Here is a 16,870-nt window from a genome sequence, read left to right as displayed (position 1 = left end):
TTCGAAAGTGTAGATTTTTCTGTAGGAATTTTTTTCAAGGCGTGGATTTGTTTAGGATTTTTTTTTTCACGGCGTGGATTTGTTTAGGATTTTTTTTCACGGCATGGTTTTTTTTGGGAATTCTTTTCGAAAGTGTTGATTTTTCTGTAGGAATTTTTTTCAAGGAGTGGATTTGTTTAGGAATTTTTTATGGTGTGGATTTTTTAGGAATTTTTTGAAGGCGTGATTTTTTAGGAATTTTTTCAAGGTGTAGATTTTTAGGAAATTTTTTATGGTTTTTTTCAAGGTTTGAATTTTTTAAGATTTTTTTCAAGGCGTGATTTTTTTTAGGAATTTTTTCAAGGCTTGAATTTTTTAGGAGTTTTTTTCAAGGTATGGATTTTTTAGGATTTTTTTGAAGGCGTGGTTTCTTAGGAATTTTTTCAAGGTGTCAATTTTTTAGAAATTTTTTGAAGGCGTGCTTTTTTAGGATTTTTTTCAAGGTGTGAATTTTTTAGGAATTTTTTGAAGGTTTGAATTTTTTAAGAATTTTTTCAAGACGTGAATTTTTATAGGAATTTTTTCAAGGCTTGGATTTTTTAGGAATTTTTTTTTCAAAGTGTGGATTTTTTTCTGAATTTTTTTCAAGGCGTGGATGGTTTTAGGATTTTTTTCAAAGCGTGGATTTTTAGGTGTTTTTTTTCAAGGTGTGGTTTTTTAGGAATTATTTTCAAGGCGTGTTTTTTAGGATTTTTTTCAAAGTGTTTATTTTTTTAAGATTTTTTTCAAAACGTGGATTTTTTTTCAAGGGGTGGATTTTTTCGGAATTTTTTAAGAATTTTTTCAAGGTGAGGATTTTTTAGGATTTTTTTCAAGGCGTGGATTTTTTTTAGGTATTTTTTTAAAAGTGTGGATTTTTTTAGGCATTGTTTTTCAAGTCGTGGATTTTTTTAGGATTTTTTCAATGTGTGGATTTTTTAGGAATTTTTTTCAAGGCGAAGATTTTTTAGTAATTTTTTCAAAGTGTGGATGTTTTAGGAATTTTTTCAAGGCGTAGATTTTTTAGGATTTTTTTTTCAATGAGTGGAGTTTTTTAGGAATTTTTTAATAAGGCGTGGTTTTTTAGGGATTTTTTTAAGATGTGGATTTTTTAAGGAACTTTTTTCAAGGTGTGGATTTTTTAGGCGTAGATTTTTAAGGAATTTTTTACAAGGTGTGGATTTTTTAGGAATTTTTTCAAGACGTGGATTTCTTTAGAGTTTTTTTCTAGACGTGGTTTTTTTAAAGTTTTTTTTCAAGTCGTAGATCTTTTAGGCATATTTTTCAAGAAGTGTTTTTTTAGGATTTTTTTGTCAATTTTGCTTTAGAAAAAATTGTGAAGGAATGGTTTTTAGGAATTTTTTCAAGGTGGGAATTTTTTTATGGTTTTTTTCAAGTTTTGAATTTTTTAAGATTTTTTCAAGGTGTGAATTTTTTTAGGAATTTTTTCAAGGCTTGGATTTTTTAGGAGTTTTTTTCAAGGTGTGGATTTTTTCGGAATTTTTTTCAAGGCGTCGATTTTTTAGGAGTTTTTTTAAGGTGTGTTTTTTTAGGAATTGTTTTCAAGGCGTGTCTTTTAAGGAATTTTTTTCAAGGTGTGGATTTTTTAGGAATATTTTCAAGGCGTGAATTTTTTTAGTAATTTTTTCAAAGTGTGGATTTTTTACCAATTATTTTCAAGATGTGGAATATTTTAGGAATTTTTTCAAGGCGGGGATTTTTTAGGAATTTTTTTTCAATGAGTGGAGTTTTTTAAGAGTTTTTTTTACCAAGGAGTGATTTTTTAGGGATTTTTTAAGATGTGGATTTTTTTAGGAATTTTTTTCATGGTGTGTATTTTTTAGGCGTAGATTTTTAAGGAATTTTTTACAAGGTGTGGATTTCTTTAGAATTTTTTTCTAGGCGTGGATTTTTAAGGAATTTTTTACAAGGTGTGGATTTCTTTAGAATTTTTTTCTAGGCGTGGATTTTTAAAGTTTTTTTTTTCAAGTCGTGGATCTTTTAGGCATATTTTTCAAGACATGTTTTATAGGATTTTTTTCAAGGTGTGGATTTTCTTTAGAAACATTTTTCAAGTCGTGATTTTTTAGGAATTTTTTTCAAGGCGTGGATTTTTTAGGACTTTTATCAGGCGCTGGACTTTTTAGGATTTTTTTAAGGTGTGGATTTTTTGAGGATTTTTTTTCACGGCGTGGATGTTTTAGGAATTTTTTTCAAGGCGTGGTTTTTTTAGGATTTTTTCTCTAGGCGTGGATTTTTTAGGAATTTTCTTCAAGGCGTGGTTTTTTTAGGATTTTTCTCTAGGCGTGGATTTTTTAGGATTTTTTTTCAAGGCGTGGATTTTTTTTAGTAATTTTTTCAAAGTGTGGATTTTTGAGACATTTTTTTCAAGGCGTGGATTTTTTATGAATTGAATTTTGAAGGCGTGGATTTTGTTTAGCAATCTTTTTAAAGGTGTGGATTTTGTTTAGAACTCTTTTTCAAGGCGTGATTTTTTTTCAAGGTGTGGATTTTGTTTAGAACTCTTTTTCAAGGCGTGAATTTTTTTAGGAATTTTTTTTAAGGTGTGGATTTTTTTGGGAATTTTTTTCAAGTCGTGGATTTTTTTAGAATTTTGTTGGATATGTGGATTGTTTTAGGAATTTTTTCAAGGCGTGCATTATTTTTAGGAATTAGTTTCAAAGTGTGTTTTTAGTAGTTTTTTTTTTGAAGGTGTGGATTTTTTAGGATGTTTTTCAATGCGTTGTTTTTTTAAGGTGTGGATTTTTTAGGTATTTTTTTCAAGGCGTGGTTTTTTTAAGAATTTTTTTAAAGATGTGGATTTTTTTGGAATTTTTTTCAAGATGTGGATTTTTAGGCGTAGATTTTTAAGGAATTCTTTACAAGGTGTGGATTTCTTTAGAATTTTTATCTAGGCGTGGGTTTTTAAAAGTTTTTTTCAAGTCGTGGATCTTTTAGGCATATTTTTCAAGACGTATTTTATAGGAATTTTTTTCAAGGTGTGGATTTTCTTTAGAAAAATTTTCCAAGTCGTGTTTTTTTCAAGGCGTGCATCTGTTAGGAATTTTTTTCAAGACGTGTTTTTTTAGAACTTTTTTTTTCAAGGCGTGGATTTTTAGGAACTTTTTTCAAGGCGTGGATTTTTTAGTAAGTTTTTTCAAGGCGTGGATTTTTTAGTAAGTTTTTTCAAGGCGTGGATTTGTTAGTAAGTTTTTTCAAGGCGTGGATTTTTAGTAAGTTTTTTCAAGGCGTGGATTTTTTAGTAAGTTTTTTCAAGGCGTGGATTTGTTAGTAAGTTTTTTCAAGGCGTGGATTTTTTAGTAAGTTTTTTCAAGGCGTGGATTTGTTAGTAAGTTTTTTCAAGGCGTGGATTTTTTAGTAAGTTTTTTCAAGGCGTGGATTTGTTAGTAAGTTTTTTCAAGGCGTCGATTTTTTAGTAAGTTTTTTCAAGGCGTGGATTTGTTAGTAAGTTTTTTCAAGGCGTGAATTTTTTAGTAAGTTTTTTCAAGGCGTGGATTTGTTAGTGAGGTTTTTCAAGGCGTGGATTTTTTTGTAAGTTTTTTCAAGGCGTGGATTTGTTAGTAAGTTTTTTCAAGGCGTGGATTTTTTTGTAAGTTTTTTCAAGGCGTGGATTTGTTAGTAAGTTTTTTCAAGGCGTGGATTTTTTTGTAAGTTTTTTCGAGTTGTGGTCTTTTAGGAATTGTTTTCAAGGTATGGATTTTTTTACGAAATTTTTTTCAAGGCTTGAATTTTTTATTGGAATTTCTTTTAAGTTGTGGATTTTTTCTTAATTTTTTCAAGGTGCGGATTTTTTTTAATTATTTTTTCAAGGTACGGATTTTTTAAAGTTTTTTTGAAGGCGTGGATCTTTTAGGAATTTTTTTAAGGCGCGGATTTTTATTTTTGGGAATTTTTTCAAAGCGTTTTGAGAGCGTGGACTTTTTATAATTCTTTTTGAAAGCGTGGATTTTTTATAATTTTTTTTTTGAAAGCATGGATTTTCATGCATTTTTTGAGACTTTTTATTAATTTTTTTTTGAAACGATAGTTTTTTCAAGTTGTGGTTTTTCTTTAGAAAATTTTTTCAAGTCGTGGTTTTTTAGGAATTTTTTCAAGGCGTGGATTTTTTAGGAATTTTTTCAGGGCATGGCCTTTTACGATTTTTTTAAGGTTTGGATTTTTTAGGATTTTTTTAAGGCGTGGATTTTTTAAAGTTTTTTTCAAGGTGTGGATCTTTTAAAAAATGTTTTCAAGGTGTGGATCTTTTAAAAATGTTTTCAATGCGTGGTTTTTTAGGAATTTTTTTCAAGATGTGTATTTGTTCAGGATTTTTTTTTATGGCGTGGACTTTTTATGAATTTTTTGAGAGCGTGGATTTTTTATGATTTTTATGAAGCCACAAACTTTAAAATACCGAAAATCGGGAGGTACCCTTCGATGGACGCTTTATACCGACAAATTTCTGGTGGAAAATTCTATACCCCCAACGTAGACTAAATGCCAAATTTCAGCTATTTTGGTTGGATATTGGGGCCACAACCTTCAAAATAATGAAAATCGGGAAGTTAAGTTTTATGACGTGATCCCATATTTCGGGTGGAAAGTTTATAACCTCCAACGAAAACTTAATGCCAAATTTAAGTCATTTCGATGGGAAATTGAGGCCACAACCTTCAAAATACCGAAAATCTGGAGGTACAGTTATATGGGGGCTACACATAAACATAAAACTATGTTGAACATTTTTGGTATAGAAGTGCTGTGACCCCTAAGAACCTCAAATGTCATAGTGTTGTGACCCCTAATATATCAAATTGCAGGTAGTTCGGTTAAAAATTGTAGTTAAAACCCTTAATGTATCGAAAATCGGGAGGTACCGTTATGTGGGTGCTATACCTAAAGAAGAAACTATGTTGACAGTTCTTGGTGGAGTAGTGTTGTGACCCCTAGGAACCTTAAATGTCAAATTACAGCTAGTTCGGTTACAAAATGTAGCTAAAATTCTCAAAATACGGAAAATCGTGAGGTACCGTTATATAGTAGCTATACTTAAACGTGGACCTATGTTGAAAATTTTTGGTGGAGTAGTGTTGTGACCTCTAAGAACTTTAAATGTGGAACTACTGCTAGTTTGGTTAAAAATTGTAGGTATAACCCTCAAAATACCGAAAATCGGGAGGTACCGTTATATGGCGGGTATACCTACGCAAGGACATATGTTGACAGTTTTTGGTGGAGTAGTGTTGTGACACTTAGGAACCTTTTATGTCAATTACAGCTAGTTCAGTTAAGAATCGTAGCTAAAACCCTCAAAATACTGAAAATCGGGAGGTACCGTTGTATGGGATCTTTACCAAAAGATGGACCCATATAGTTCATCTTCGAACTTGACCTGCCTATGGAATTAATATACTCGTGTGCAAAAATCTAGCGCTCTAGTTAAATTTTTGCGGACGCCGTGGCAGACGAGTGATTACAATGGACTCAGAATTTTATCCTGATCAATAATATAATATATACTTCATAGGGTCGCAAATTATTATTTCAATGAGTTACAAATGGAAAAACAAACTTAATATACCCTCTATGCTATGGTGCAGGGTATAACAATTTCAAGAATATCGAAGAGCACAATCATTGATAAAAATTGATTTATAATATTAAATCGCAAAAATTGCATCCAAGCTCACTGTGCACATTTTTCTATTTTTATACCCTCAGCCTTTAGGCTAAAGAGGGTATTTACACTTTGATACGACCAAAAATGTGCCTCATCGAAATAATGGTTTTAGACCCCAAGTATGTTTGTACGATATCCGTTTCAGACAATTTTGAGTAGATCTAGCAATGTCCGTCCGTCTGTCTGTCTGTCTGTCGGTCTGTCTGGCTGGCTGGTGCGCACGATAACTCTCGAACGGATCAATCGATTCGGTTCAAATTTTGGGCATCAAAATATTTTGTCCATATTCGATTTAAGTTCGAAGATGGGCCATATAGGTCAACTATTTCAGGTACCTCCCCCACAAATGTTCAAAAATTGTCGGAAAACTTGTGCGCACGATAACTCTTGCATGGAATAACCGATTTGGTACATACTTTGCACATCGTGTAATTTCTACCAAACTTAGATGAGGTTCCAATATGGACTCAATCGGTCCACTCCTTCGGGTACCTCCCGCACAAAATTTCGGAGAAGTTCAGTTTAGGACCTGGTCTCGAATCGCTTTGATTTTTGTTTACGCAAGTTGTATTCGCTGTCCTCTATACGACGCTGTAAGTTTCATTAGGGGCAAGTCCATACTTCCTGAGAAAATAGCCTGAAAGTTACAAAACACCCTATGACACCGTGTGTAGTGGTTGGAGCGCAAGATAACTCTCGAACGGATCTGCCGATTCGGTCCAAAATTTGGCTTTCATAATATTTTGTCCAAACTTAGTTCAAGCTCAAAGATGGATTATATCGGTCCACTCCTTCCGGTACCTCCCCCACAAAAGTTCGAAAATGTTCGGAAAATTTGTGCGTACGATAACTCTTGAAGGGAGTAACCGATTTGGTCCATACTTTGCACATTATGAAATTTCTACCAGACTTAGATGAGGTTCCAATATGGACTCAATCGGTAAACTCCTTCGAGTACCTCCCACACAAATTTTCGGAAAAGTTCAGTTTAGGACCTGCTCTCGAATCGCCATGGTTTTTGCTGTAACATCTTGTATTCACTGTCCCCTATACGAAGGTACAAGTTTCCTCAGGGGCAAGTCCATACTTCCTGAAAAAATGCCGGAAAGTTGAAAAACAAACCCTATGACACCAAGTTTATGGGTGGAAGCGCAAGATAATTCTCGAACGGGAATGCCGATTCCGGCCAAAATTTGGCCTTCGTAATATTATTTCCAAACTTACTTTAAGTTCGTAGATAAGCCATATCGGTCCACTCCTTCAGGTACCTACCCCACAAAAGCTCAAAAATATTCGGAAAAATTGTGGGCCCGATAACTCCTGATGGTAGTGACCGATTTGGTCCATACTTTACACATTCTCATAATGTCTACCAGATATAGATCAGGTTCGAATATGGACTATAGTTGTCCACTCCATCCCGTACCTCCCAAACAAGATTTTGGATAAGTTCACTTTAAGTCCTGCTATTGAATCACTTTGATTTTTGTGGAAGCAACTTACATTCGCTGCCTCAATCACGATGGTAAAAGTTGTTTCAGGGGCAAGTCCATACTTCTTGAGAAAACAGTCCGTAGGGTGTAAAAACTCCCTATGGCACCCCCATGGTCTATGTCGGTCCATTCCTTTAAGTACCTTTTCCGCAAAATTTTTGAACTTTAATCCTAATCAACATTTTTGTCGGTTCATACGACCAAAATTTTGAAACCCCCTAAATACATGAGTTTTTTTGTGAAAAAAGTGTTTCAATTTGCACAGGCTGAGGGTATATCTCTGTCGGCTCAGCTGACTGATACTTTCTTACTTGTTTATTAGATAGCTGATAAAAAAACACAAAATAAAAAATTGGATCTTTTCCCTTTGGACCAATATTAAAGAAGTTTTGAGTATTTGTTTGCGTATAGTTATTACAGATTTCGAAACTGAAATATTTTGGAAGGAAATAAAAAACCACGCAGTGTCCGATTTCACTGAGAATTCCCATATATTCTTTATAGGGTTTTCGATGAATACTTTAATTTTATATTGTTAATATTTAAATGGTTGAGGGTATAATAAAAGATTTATATGCTTCCTTAAGGGGTTACCCCTAGTTGTGCAGGCCAAACAAACTAATTGTTCATGAATTTTTTTTTCAAAGAAACTATTAATATTTTTAAGTAGATCTTTTTACTACCTGAAAGAGCACATCTTCAACTACTTCTGTAGTGCGATTCTGTAACTCCTTAACGACAAAATTAACGACGAATGTCGGTACTTAACGATAATTTTCGGTAAGTGGTATTTTGTAACCAATTTTAACGATTTTTGTCGGTAAATTTTGTCGTTAATTACCGAAAACAAGTGAGCCAAGGCTATAGTCAGGTCGGGGCCGACTATGTAATACCCTACACCACTACCCCCGTTCATAAGCTTTTGACTAATAAAATTCAAAATATTAAAATTGGGATAGCTTAGCGCCTTTGCTCTGAATGTCTTCATTAACACGGGTCAATTTTTTTTGAAACGCATTTAAGTGCATCGACAGTACAACCCAAATAAAAAATGGAAAAGTGGGATGTATGCCAACCATCAATAGGCTTCTTTCCTTTTAGACCCCCATCAACCTCCAAAATTTCGTGAGGATCCGATCAAAATTTCGTAGTGTGATTGCACAAAAATGGAAAAAGGGATGCATTACCGACTATTGCGATATCTCTGTTGTTTGACCACCTATGACAACCTACTTCACATCGTTGTAAAGGTGATATATTCTACTTTCCTTGCCAGGTTTTGCTTTCGATATACCTCCTACAGAAGGGAGATATTAACTTTGAAATAAAACGTTGGTCTTTTTTCCAAATATTTTTTTTCACATTCCGACCCCTGAATAATATCCGCCCATTATCAAAAATCAAAGGGTTTTTTCCTCTGTGGGACCCCCAATAACACGCAAAATTTCGTGACGATCCAATTAAAATTGCGACCTGTAGCGTGATTTCCAAAAAGTAGAAAAATGGATGTATTACCGACTATTGCGATATCCCCGTTATTTGGATACCTACGCCAACCTTTACATCATTGTAATGATGGGATTTTTTACTTTCATTGTCAGACTTTGCTTTTGGAAGGTCCCGAACCAAAGCTGTGATATTCGTCATTATTATTAAAATCGCAAAAATGAAAAGTTGTGTTCTATTAGCGGCTATTGCGATATCTTCGTTGTTTGACCACCTACGACAACCTACGTTGCAAAGGTGATATTTTCTACTTTCATTAGCAGGTTTTGCTTTTGATATACCCCTTTTAGAAGCGGAGATATTCGCTTTGAAATAAAACGTTGACTTTTTCCCAAATAAGTTTTTTCCCATTCCGACCCCTGAATATTATCCGACCATCATCAAAATCAAAAGGCTTCTTTCTCTGTAGGATCCCCATTAACCCCCAAAATTTTGTGACGATCCGATCAAAATTGCTACCTGTAGCGTGATTACAAAAAAAAAAAAAAATGAAAAAATGGGATGTATTGCCGACTATTGTGATATCTCCGTTATGTGGCCACCTACGCCAATCTACTTTGCATCACTGTAAAGATGAGATTTTCTACTTTCATAGTCGGACTTTGTTTTTGGAAGATCCCCAACCGAAGCTGTGATATTCGTCATTATTATTAAAATCGCAAAAATAAAAAGTTGGGTTCTATTAGCGGCTGTTGCGATATATTCGTTGTTTGATCACCTACGAGAACCTACTTTACATCATTAGAAAGGCGATATTTTCTACTTTCATGGCCAGGTTCTGCTTTTGTTATACCCCATATTGAAGCTGAGATATTCGCTTAGGAAAAAAACGTTGTCTTTTTCTCCAAATAAGTTTTTTGCCCATTACCACCCCTAAATATTATCCGACCATCACCAAAATCAATAGGCTTCTTCATCTGTGTGACCCCCATTAACCCTCAAAATTTCGTGACGATCCGATCAAAATTGCGACCTGTAGCGTGATTTCCAAAAAAGTGGAAAAATGGGATGTATTACCGACTATTGCGAAATCTCCGTTATTTGGTCACCTACGCCGACCTAGTTTACATCGTTGTAAAGATGGGATCTTCTACTTTCATAGCCAGGCTTTGCTTTTGGAAGATCCCCAACCGAAGCTGTGATATTCGTCATTATTATTAAAATCGCAAAAATAAAAAGTTGGGTTCTATTAGCGGCTATTGCGATATATTCGTTGTTTGATCACCTACGAGAACCTACTTTACATCATTAGAAAGGCGATATTTTCTACTTTTGGTATACCCCGTATAGAAGCTGAGATATTCGCTTTGGAAAAAAACGTTGTCTTTTTATCCACATAAGTTTTTTGCCCATTCCGACACCTTAATATTATCCGATCATCACCAAAATCAATAGGCTTCTTCCCCTCCGGGACCCCATCAACATCCAAAATTTCGTGACGATCCGATCAAAATTGCGACCTGTAGCGTGATTACAAGGTTTAGATGGACAGACGGACAGACGGACGGACGGACTGACGGACGGACACACATAGCCAGATCGACTCAGCTCGTCGAGACATTCATTTTGGTATATATAAGTATGGGTCTACGACCATTATTTCGATGCGTTACAAACTTTTTGGCCAAAACCAACTTATAATACCCTCCCCACATAGTGGTCTAGGGTATAATTATTGTAAAGTTAACAACCAAAATTTGGGCTAAAAATTTTTTTAAAAAAATTTGTCTCGCATAAAATCCTATACCCTATACCACAATGTGGAAAAGGGTATTATAAGTTTGTTTTGGTAAAAATTCATGTAACACCGCGAAATATTCGTCGGAGACCCCCAATGTGGTATACCAATCGACGAGATAAAGCGATTTTGAGATGTGTGTCCGTCCGTCCGTCTGTCCATTATAAATTGTAAACACGCTCCAGGCCGCAATTATGGACCGATCGTCACGAAATTTTGTATGGAGGTCGGGTTCAGATCAGAATAGATCCCTATTCTTATTGGTGATGATCGTGAAATATTTAGCGGGTGAAATGGACCAAAAACATAATATTTATCCAATTTTCTAGCGGCTGTGTAGGTCTCAATAATAGTCCGATCAACGCGTAATTTTAAATAAGGTAAGAGTATATCACAAAGGAGAAGCTTGCAATTTGAGATGGCGATCGGATAATATTTAGAGGGTTAAATGGACCAAAACTTTTGTGTGAAAATTGTGAAATTTTTTAATATACAGCTTATATCTGAATTCCTGGAAGTGACATTCCGGATAAGTGAGATATGCTTGAAAGTGGAACGCTTGACCTTTCAATTGATGCCAATTATGTTGGTGTGCATGATCAGATAACAGAGTTACAGCCTAATATATTCCGTTATTTGTTTGTAGTGTAGTAATAAACTCGCTAGAAGTCGCAATTATACATCAATAGTCACGAAATTTCGCACCGGGTAAAAGTATAGGTCGAAAAAGATGCCTACAATTTTGAATGATGATCTGATATTCTTTAGCGGGTGAAATGGACCATTACTTTTGTATGAAAAATATAAAAATTTTATTTTTGGTCGATATTTTAATTCCTTGAGGACATGTATCGGCAAAGTAGCCTGCATATGGAAAAAACGACTGACCTGATGTAAATTGCAATAAGGTGTTTGCTAGATAACTGACCTACTGCCTAATATATAATGGGTTCTGTGTAGAGAACCACATTTTTATCCCATGCTACATATTGTCTCTCCAAAAGTTTATGTAACACCATGAAATATTCGTCCTAAACCCCTTATTTGGTATGCCAAAATTCATATCTCGACGAGATATAGCGAATTAGCGATGTGTGTCCGTCCATTAAAAATTTTTAACAAGCTTAAGGCCGCAATTATGGACCGGTTGTAACGAATTTTTTTAAGGAGGTTGGGTTCGGGCCAAAGTAGAAATGATTAGTTTTTGCTGATGATCGTGAAATGTTCAGGGAATGAAATGGACCAAAAACCAATTTTGTAGCGGCTCTGTATGTCAAAATAATAACCCGCAAAATTTTAAACAAAGTTTGAGTTTATGATGAAGAAGAAGCGTACAAACCAACGTGAAGATCAGATAATACTTAGCGGGTTAAATGGACTGAAACTTTTGTGTGAAATTGGTAAAAATTTCAATAACGTAGCGGTTAAACAACGGAAGTAGTAGTACTACATAAGTGGGTGTCGTTACATTTTAGTTTGTGTGAACTAAATTTTCCTTTCCAGCTACAAAAATGTCTTTGTCATGCTAGATAACTTTTTGATTTTGATCATATGTAAGTATTATACATTCCATCTCTGATATTTGATAATTTAATTTTCACAATCAAGATAGAGAGTCAAAATTTGGTACAGAAGTTTTTATTACTTGCAGGATGGTTGGTATTGAAAATGGGATATATCGGTCCACGTTTTGATATAGCCCCCATAGAACGGTACCTCCCGTTTTTCGGTATTTTGAAGGTTTTAGCTTCATTATCACACCGAATTGCTGAAATTTGGTACTTAGTCTACGTTGGTGGTATAAAACTTTCCCCCAGAACTTTGTCGGTATCGGTCCACACCTTCATATAGCCCCCATAGAACGGTACCTCCCGATTTTCGGTATTTTGAACGTTGTGGCCTCAATATTCCACCGAAATGGCTGAAATTTGGTATTTAGACTTCGTTGGGGGTACTTAAACTTCCCCTTTAAATTTGTCGGTATAGGTCCATGCCTTCATATAGCCCCCATGGAAAGGTACCTCCCGATTTTTCGTATTTTGAAGGTTGTGTCTTCAATATTCCACCAAAATGGCTGAAATTTGATATTTAGTCTTCAATGTGATATAAAACTGTTCGCCAGAAATATGTCTGTACAGGTCCACGCTTTCATATTGCCCCATTTCTGACTAAAATTCGTCGGTATAGGTCCACGTTTCGATATAGCTCCCATAGAAAGGTACCTTCCGATTTTCGTAATACTGAAGATTGTGACGTCAATATCCAACCGAAATTGTCCAGGTCCACGTCTTCCTATATCTCCATAGAAGCGTACTTCTTGATTTTCGGTATTTTTTAATTTTTAGCCACATTTTCTTACCGAAATATAGGAAATTTGGTATTTAGTCTTCTTTAAGTCTAAAAACTTTTCGTCAGAAATTTGTCGGTATAGATCGACGTTTTGAAATAGCCCCCATAGAATGGTGCCTCACATTGTTTTACCGAAGTTGCAGAAATGTAGTGTTAAGTCCTCTTCATACACGAAAGGAAACTAATTATTCCATTTTACTTCAATACAACTTGTGGTGGAGGGTATAACAAGTTCGGCCCGACCGAACTTAACGCCTTTCTTACTTGTTTCTACCTTAAAAAGCACATCATACACAACTTCTGTAATTTTTGTTGTTGAAAGATATTGCATAGTCTTGTGGTAAATGGCTACCTGCCAAACTCTTTTTTTAAAAGCATTTTGCGGTGCCAACGATAGCTCGAAAACGGATGTGCCGATCTTCGTTTATTTTTGTGGGCGTTTTAAGAACCTAATTTAAAAAAAATCGATATAAAAAAATTCGATTTTAACGAAAAAAAAATTATTTAAGAAAAAATCTGTCTCGCTTATGGCTATATTACACCATATCCTTTTTCACATGTATGTAGTCACTTTGGGTATACTAATATACAGACCAGCTGATGTCATACATGTGAAAAAGCATATGGTATAATATAGCCATTAAAGACAAGCTTTTTATGTATATAATAAGCTCACCCAACCATATGAAGATCGGTCGATTCGTTTTAGAGCTATCGTTGGCACCGACTTCAAAAATGACATTTCGGAAAGCACGACTTGAAAGATTCCACCCTACATACAAATCACCATAAATTGTTCCCTTCCAATGATCATATCGCAGGCAATACTACAATACTACATGTACTTCAAAATAAGCCAATAATATTTTTTTTTCGATTTTTTGAAAGTGACAAGTATAGGTAACCCCTTAAAAAGCGCTTTTTTGCTTTTTGATTTTTCTCATCTATGAACATTGTAGTTTCAGAATCCGTTAAAACTTCCCAGGTGTAAGCACCTTCCATTTAAATTTGGTTCAAGAGCACCGTGATAATTCAACACATATCTGTAATTTGGCATTTGCCAACATATGTAGTTCCACACTTTGACATAGGCCCCATATAAAGATGGCGCCCGATTGAAGAAATTTTGTGATAAATTTTCCGACCTTATTTTGGCATTTGGGTTTCCATGTTGTAACAATAGGAAAGGAAAGTGACTAATATGTATTTTAAGTTGGAGGGTATAACAAGTTCTGCCAAGATCTTGACATCTTTTTTTCTTGTTGGTACCAAATAAAGTGTCAACCAAATTCCAATCAGCATCAAAAATGTCAATCCAAATTATTATCTCGTTATAGTTTATCCGAATATTATTTGAACACATTATTTATTTTAAGTTATTTGTCAAATGAATTTTTATTTGTCAATTGAATTTTTTACTTATTTCCCATCACTTAATTTTTAATCATTTGCAAAAATTTATTTATTAATTTTTTCCACAACAAATTTCTGGCGTCGACTCACATTGTATTTGATAGCCGGCAATCTTACGCGTTAAACATCTTTGCAAAAACTGACAAATAGTCTCATTTGAAATATGGCACAATCAACTAGTATGTTTTTATATACTTATATACATTAGGGCTATAACCAAAAAAATACCACCACATAGCCGTGTAGAGCATGGAAAACTATTATGAAATACGGCGTCAATTTTTCCCTATCGCGAAAAAAGTTTCCGCACCAAATGCATTGAAGTTCAGTAATGCATTTTTTAATTTTAGCTGTTACGACAACATATTTGATTTTAATTAAAATTTTTATTTTTTTCTAATCTAATTTAAAATCATTATCAAAGCGTTCTGGACCAATTTGTTCTCAAATCGCGCCATTTCGGAGCATATTAGAAACTTTTGGTACTATTGCAATTTTTGCTTTTTCTTTATAAACTCGTGAATTTTATGTTTATATTTTTTGTACCTACCGGACAAAAGAATATGTGGTCATTTGCAACGAAGTCGCGAAAGTTACAGGCTGTTTTTGTTGACTTTGCCTGTGAGAATCGTATATGTTTTTTACAAAAATACAACACCAGTACCACGTGGGGAATTTTGTCCTAATAATGAAAACGCGTTTCTAAGATCGATTCGCCAAAAAAAGTTTCCGCGCCGACTGTAATTACTAAAACTCTTTTGATATTTTTTCTACTTATAATTTTAAATTTGCTTTGTTTGAATAAATATTTATAGAAAAAATACAATTCTCACAGGCAAAGTCAACAAAAACAGCCTGTAACTTTCGCGAATTAGTTGCAAATGACTCCATATTCTCTTGTCCGATATGTTAAAAAAATATAAACATAAAATTCACGAGTTTATAAAGAAAAACCAAAAATTTCAATAGTGTCAAAAAATCCTAATATGGTCCTAAATGGCGCGATTTTAGAACAAATTGGTCCAGAACGCTTTAATAACGATTTTAAATTAGATTACAAAAAAATAAAAATTTTAATGAAAAGCAAATATGTTGTTATGACAGATAAAATTAAAAAATGCATTACAGAACTTCAATGCATTTGGTGCGGAAACTTTTTTCGCGGTAGAGAAAAATTGACACCGTATTTCATAATAGTTTTTCATACTCTACACGGCTATGTGGTGGTATTTTTGATATTTGCAAAAAAGTGCAAAAAGTTATATCCCTAATATACATTTATAAATACATATGTATATTTTATTAGTAATTTTTTTAAATGGCAATTTTATTTGAATTTTTTAATTTCACTTTAGTTTGTTGAATAGATAAAAATGTGTTGTTTAATTATTCCTTCCAAGACAAAAAAATTGTACTAAAAACTAATTTGATTTTTTTATTTTATTTGATTGCCGGCAGTCTTAAACGATGAGCATAATTGAAAAAACTGCCAAATATTTATGTATGTATTTCCATTTAGAATAGTGCATTATTAATCTGTTTGTTATTATATGAATACATACATATGCACTTGTATATTAAACATTCATAAATATTGTTTTTAATTCTTCAAATCACTATAATTTTATCAACACCCAAACAATATGTTCAATCAGTTTTTTTTGTGCAACAAATATCTATAACGTATTTGCTCTATTTTTTGACTTGTCCAATTTTTAAAAACTCAAAATCTGTATTTTGGTTTGATAACCGACCGACTCAATCGTGCATGCTGGTATGTTTTCATAATAAAAGCTGTTCATACTCTGAGTGTCAAATGTAGGTATGTATGTATACAAAATATTTATACAGATGATTGTGTGATTGAGTAGCTGCTTGGATGGTTCATTAATGACAAAAAATTAAAACTAACATTTTGAAACTGTGCCAACAAAGTGGAAGCATTTCCTTCCTTAAAATTTGTTACGTTTTATTAATAACAATATGTCAAAAATATTATAGAACAAAACATTTGTTTATGTACTTAAACTATCAAATAAATAATGGTTACATTTTACAAATATATGTATGTATGAATGATTATTATGAAGACATTAACATAATTTTTTAAAGACCTTATCATTTGCCTTCGATTTTTGATCAATAATTGCCTAGAAAAGAAAAAGAGAGAGAGAAAAATAATATTAGATATTGTGTAAATAATGTATCTTAAAAGAAAGTGGTTCAACATCCATCAATTCAATCACAAGAAATATAATTGCGGATTTTTAAAGAATTTTTTTTGATGATCACCAATAAAATAATCGTGGATTTTTTAAAGAAATACTTTTGAAGATCACCAATAAAATAATCGTGGATTTTTTAAAGAAATATTTTTGAGGATCACCAATGAAATAATCGTGGATTTTTTAAAGAAATATTTTTGAGGATCATCAATAAAATAATCGTGGATTTTTTAAAGAAATATTTTTGAGGAGCAACAATTAAATAATCGTGGATTTTTTAAAGAAATATTTTTGAGGATCACCAATAAAATAATCGTGGATTTTTTAAGAAATATTTTTGAGGATCACCAATAAAATAAGCTTGGATTTTTTAAAGAAATATTTTTGAGGATCACCAATAAAACAGTCGTATATTTTATAAAGAAATATTTTTGAGGATCACCAATAA

At 33.3% G+C, this 16,870-nt stretch overlaps 2 protein-coding genes across 4 annotated transcripts in view; both read right to left on the bottom strand.

Moving 5' to 3' along the window:
- The window catches only part of LOC141394865 (uncharacterized), a 31,190-nt gene extending 16,786 nt beyond the window's left edge, over positions 1-14,404 (bottom strand). Inside the window, exon 1 of the mRNA XM_073969943.1 lies at positions 14,288-14,404. The gene's annotated coding sequence lies outside the window, so the exon portion shown is untranslated. The remainder of the gene's footprint in view (positions 1-14,287) is intronic.
- A 1,750-nt stretch (positions 14,405-16,154) lies between these two features.
- The window catches only part of LOC141393184 (uncharacterized), a 33,618-nt gene continuing 32,902 nt past the window's right edge, over positions 16,155-16,870 (bottom strand). For all 3 annotated transcript variants that reach the window (XM_073966139.1, XM_073966138.1, XM_073966140.1), the window contains one exon: positions 16,155-16,347. The gene's annotated coding sequence lies outside the window, so the exon portion shown is untranslated. The remainder of the gene's footprint in view (positions 16,348-16,870) is intronic.

This window comes from Musca autumnalis, unplaced genomic scaffold (genome assembly GCF_047663935.1).
Source record: "Musca autumnalis isolate F117 unplaced genomic scaffold, ASM4766393v1 scaffold_2, whole genome shotgun sequence".
Classification (NCBI taxonomy): domain Eukaryota; kingdom Metazoa; phylum Arthropoda; class Insecta; order Diptera; family Muscidae; genus Musca; species Musca autumnalis.
This window is presented reverse-complemented; position numbering and strand designations above follow the sequence as displayed.